Below are 5,790 nucleotides of genomic sequence, written 5' to 3'. Positions count from 1 at the left end.
GTTATTTAAAAAATAAAAATAAAATTGCACTTTTTTGAATGTTTTTTTATAAGTTTAGTGTGACGACCAAATATGAGATTTGCAGATAATAAGACAACTACGAGTGGATAAGACATTAAAATACGAAGTTTTCTATGCAGTAATGATTACCGACTCAACTTAATTGTAGCTTTCGTTAATACCAATAATTAGACTTAATACGTATTCAAATTAGCAAATATAACCTGACTTTCTTATCTCATTTCGGCTAACCAATCATCTCATTTCATATTTATCCACCAATCCAACATTAAAATATGAAATTCTCTATGAAGTAATGATTACCAATTCAACTTAGTCATAGCATACATTAATACCAACATTCGACCTTAGTATGTATTCAAATTAGTAATATACAACCTGAATTTTTTATTCTTACTTCGGTTAATCCATCAATCCAAATTGATCTCTCATCTCGTGATATTACACTCACTTTGATCAAATCAATAATCCCCAACATTACAAGTTTCTTTTTTACCCTCACTTTGGCCCACCAATCTCCAATCGACATCTCATCTTGTGACATTACTTTCACATTGACTAATCAATCCATCTCATTCTACATTTATTCATCAATGATAATTGACCCCTCATCTCAATACCTTACTTTTACTTTGGTCAAACAACTCATCTCCTCGTATGTTCTACAATATACAATCCGATTTTCTTATTCTCACTTCAACAAACCAAAATCAAATCAACAATCTCCAACATTACAAAAAAAATTTACCCTCACTTTGGCCCACCAATCTCCAATCAACATCTCATCTTTTGACATCACTTTCACTTTGACTAATCAAACCATCTCACTCTATATTTATTCATCAATCACAATCGACCCCTCATCCTAAGACTTTACTTTCACTTTGGTCAAACAACTCATCTCCTCAAATGTTCAACAATATGCCGTCTGATTTTCTTATCCTCACTTCAACAAACAAAAACCATCTCATTCCATACTATCTCTCATCTCATGACCTTACACTTTCACTTAGATCAAATAAATTATCTTCAATATTATCAATATCTTTTACCGTGACTTTGCCCCCCACCAATCCCAATCGACCTCTAATCTCGTGACCTTACTTTACATTGACTAACATTTATTCATCAATCACAATCAACTTCTCATCTTGTGACCATACTTTCACTTTGGTCAAACAACTCACATCCTTACATACTTTAATGATAATTTCTTTCACAATGGATATCTCATATTGTTAATCTCATAACTTCACATCAATCAAATCAAACATCTACAACATTACCAATCTCTTTTTTTGGGGGAAAGCAGTTTAACACCATTTCGTTAAAAAGCCCAAAAAGTGGGAATGTCAAGAATCAAAACTAGACAAGCCCTAGTTTTGATTATAAGATGACAAATAAACGACCTTAGAGTTTCTGAATGGTAGCAATCAAACAATAATACAATAAAAAAATACAATTAAAGTTCTCAATCTTTGTTGTTATTTCCATATTCGCCTTGTAGGTCATGTTGTTTTCTTCAATGTCCCCTTCCTCGCTCATACTTCACGAAAGGTGATTTAATTGTAGCAAATGATGTTTTATGTCTACTCCTATTGTTTAGCCTACCTCTATATGAATATGTATTGATCTGATAAAAGGAATTCTTTTTCAGAATTTCTGGGCTTTTATTAATGTTTTTTTCTACTTCAGTTTTGCGGATTTGAGGATCAACAACCATAGTTTCCACTTCACTCTTCTTCTCTATCATTACCATTCTCTTTTACCCTCACTTTGGCTCACCGATCCATAATCGACCTCACTCGAGACCTTACTCTCACTCCGAATAATGATCCTCTCATATTGACATTTCCGGCTGAGAACAGGTTTACAGAAACAGCCTTAATAATAATATTAATAATAATAATTAGTTCCTCAGGCTCATTAGCTTCTTGTGAGTATTGAGTTGTCAAAAGGATTTTCAATCTGAGTTTGTGTTTGTATCCATCCGGCGATGGAAGTGAATGAAATCAAGTTTACATTCAATGAGAATGTTTTACAACTTGTTTCAATGTTTGTTTCAAATTGATTGACTTGATGTTAATCAATAGTATCTGAAGAAAAAAAAAAAAAATATATATATATATATATATATATATATATATATATATATATGTTAGTTTACTTAAATAAACATCAAACTTTTGAATGGTGAATATAACAGTGAGCATGTCTAATGTGTTAGGAGAGCTTTCAAAACATCTATTTTTTTTTAAATCAAATTTAGTCTTTTTTTTAAGTGAATAAAATATAAAATCTCAATCGACTTCAACTCTCATGATCTTACTATCACTTCGACTCATATTTATCCACCAATCCCAATCAATTTCTCATTTCGTGACCATACTTTCACATTGGTTAAATAACTTATCTTCTCACATATTTTAACCACTAATATCATTTATTTCCCAATGGACCTCCTATATTACTAATATCATAACCTCACTTCGATCAAATTAATCATCTACAATATTATTAATATCTTTTATCCTCACTTTAGCTCACCAATATACAATTGACCTCTTATCTCAAGACCTTACTTTTACTCCGACTAATGCCTCTCATATTACTAATCTCATAATAAACTCATTTCGAGCATTGTTTGCATTCAACCATCTCATTAATTTCAATTTTTAACCCTCACATTGATAAAATCAACCATTTCCAATATTACCAATCTCTTTTACCCTAACTTTGAGCCATTAATTCACAATCGACCTCTTATCTTGCGGCCTTACTTTCACTTCAGTCAAACACCCAATTTCTCCTCACGTATCCTACAATATAACCTCAACTTTTGTATTCTCACTTTGGTTAATCAACCATCTGATTCCACATTTATCAAACCTAATCAACCTCTCAAATTGTGAACTTACAATTTTACTTCAGTCAAACAATTCACTTTTCTACACATATTTTACAATATATACCCAATCGACCTAAACAAAAATACCCACATTAATTTTTTATTCTTTGTTAGTTATTGTAACATTGTAAAAATAATCAATAAGAATGAATAACTATCCCCATTTCTCCTCACTTATTATACAATATAACCCCAAATTTTGTATTCTCACTTTGGTTAATCAACCATCTGATTCCATATTTATCAAACCTAATCAACCTCTCATATTGTGAACTTAAAATTTCACTTCAGTCAAACAATTCACTTTTCTACACATATTTTACAATATATACCCAATCGACCTAGACAAAAGTACCCACATTAAATTTTTATTCTTTGTTAGTTATTGTAACATTGTAAAAATAATCAATTCAAGAATGAATAACTACCCCATTTCTCCTCACTTATTATACAATATAACTCCAAATTTTGTATTATCACTTTGGTTTAATCAACCATCTAATTCCACATTTATCAAACATAATAACCTCTCATATTGTGAACTTACACTTTCACTTTAGTCAAACAATTCACTTTTCTACTCATATTTTACAATATATACCCAATCAACCTAGAAAAAGATACACACATTAATTTTTATTCTTTGTTAGTTATTGTAACATTGTAAAACTGGTAAATTCAAGAACGAGAATAACTACCCCACTCGCCGTCTGTGGGAATCGAACCCACGACCACATGGTTAAAAGCCATGCGCTCTACCAGCTGAGCTAAGACGGCTTTTATTGATAAAGTCACATTTCATATTTAGCTTAAGTAAATAATAAATATTTTATAAATTTAATGGTTGATTTATTTTGTAGACAACAATTTGTACATTAATTTTTTATTGACGAAAATCTAGACTAGGGTCTTCGTGGTCCAAGATAAAAAAAAATCATCAGTAAAAGTAACGTAAGCATGACACTTTTTGGTATTTTAATATTGTAATAATTATTAGGTGAATAACTCAAGTAAATGATCCACAACCACATTGTTAAAAGTCGTGTACTTAACGATTGAAGTAAAACGACTTATGTTAATAAAAGCATATCTTATATTTAGTCTAAATTAATGAATATATATATATATATATTTTTATCAAATTTCAATGGTTTTGATATACTTTGAAGACAAAAATCTTCTTTCATACTAACATTTTCCCCATGGAATTTAGAATACTTGACGGGTCGATTCATTTTTTTATTCTTACCTTCCACCTTTATAAATGAAGATGCTTAATTATAAATCTGCCTAATCGTTTGCCCTATACTTTGAGCCTCTCTTCCAAGAAAGCAGCGACGCTGCTCGTGATAGGCTTAGCAACGCTATCGTTCGGTTTGGTGCACTAGAAAAATGCTAATGCAACGGGAAACCGACCACTAGTTATAAAAGCACCAAGAGTAGCTACTTCGACAAGATCAGAAAAGGTTCCAACATCGGTGACATGGGGAAGGGTCAATCTCTTTCGTAGTATGCTTCACGCTACTTATGTTGGGTCAAATTATTTTGACTAAGTGTTGAAATAATTTACCCACTGATATTTTGATGATGAAATAATTTATGAGTTTTGATACAGGTGTATTAAGACAACATGTTATTAGACTTGGATCTAATGAGGATCATTAGACCGATTTTGATCTCCATTCGCATAAAATTAGACGCAAGTCTAATGGAATCAGACGCACAGTCTAACTTAACGGAGTTAGACGGGCAGTCTAATAGACGCATGAATTAGACGAAAGTCTAATGGAATTAGACGTGAGTCTAATAGAATTAGACGTACAGTCTAACTCATCGGAGTTAGACGTGTAAGTCTAATAGATGTGTAAAGAATTAGACGGATGGTCTAATGAATCAACGGAATTAGATGTGAGTCTAATAGAATTAGACGTACAGTCTAACTCATCGGAGTTAGATGTGTATGTCTAATAGCCGTAAAGAATTAGACGGGTAGTCTAATGAATACGCGGAATTAGACGCAAGTCTAATAGAATTAGACGTACAAGTCTAACTCATCGGAGTTAAACGTGTAAGTCTAATAGATGTAATAATTAGACGGGTTGTCTAATTACTGAAAGTTAGACGTGAGTCTAACTCCTTCAGATTAGTCTGAAGTAGAACCGGAATTAGACGTGGTAGTCTAACTTAGTGGAGTTAGACGTTCCGGTCTAATGGTTATGTAATAATTAGACGGGTTGTCTAATTAGTGAAAGTTAGACGTGAGTCTAACTCCTTTAAATTAGTCTGAAGTAGAACCGGAATTAGACGTGCCGGTCTAATGGTTATGTAATAATTAGACGGGTTGTCTAATTAGTGAAAGTTAGACGTGAGTCTAACTCCTTCAGATTAGTCTGAGGTAGAACCGGAATTAGACGGGGCAGTCTAACTCAGTGGAGTTAGACGTGCGGTCTAATGGTTATTATAATTAGATGGGTTGTCTAATTAATTGAAAGTTAGACGTGGGTCTAACTCCTTCAGATTAATCTGAAGTAGAACCGGAATTAGACGTGGCAGTCTAACTCAGTGGAGTTACACGTGCCGGTCTAATGGTTATTATAATTAGACGGGTTGTCTAATTAATTAAAAGATAGACATGGGTCTAACTCCTTCAAATTAGTCTGAGGTAGAACCATAATTAGACGTGTAGTCTAACTCAGTGGAGTTAGACGTACTCGTCTAATGGTTATTGAAATTAGACGCGAGTCTAATTATATTAGACTAGGCGGTCTAATAGACGTTTTTTATTAGAAGGAGTTGACTTATTTCATTAGACTGATTTTCCCAAATTCGTCTAACTGAAATACGTCTGATTCTCTGTTTAA

The 5,790-nt window shown here is 32.5% G+C and overlaps 1 non-coding gene across 1 annotated transcript; it reads right to left on the bottom strand.

The window, feature by feature from the left end:
• Window positions 1–3,633: 3,633 nt before the first annotated feature.
• Window positions 3,634–3,706, bottom strand: TRNAK-UUU. The gene has a single exon. It is a non-coding gene; the product is annotated as a tRNA-Lys (tRNA).
• Between the last annotated feature and the right edge of the window lie 2,084 nt (window positions 3,707–5,790).

This window comes from Impatiens glandulifera, unplaced genomic scaffold, assembly GCF_907164915.1.
Source record: "Impatiens glandulifera unplaced genomic scaffold, dImpGla2.1, whole genome shotgun sequence".
NCBI lineage: Eukaryota > Viridiplantae > Streptophyta > Magnoliopsida > Ericales > Balsaminaceae > Impatiens > Impatiens glandulifera.
The sequence above is the reverse complement of the archived record's forward strand: the minus strand, read 5'-3'. Positions and strand labels throughout refer to the sequence as shown.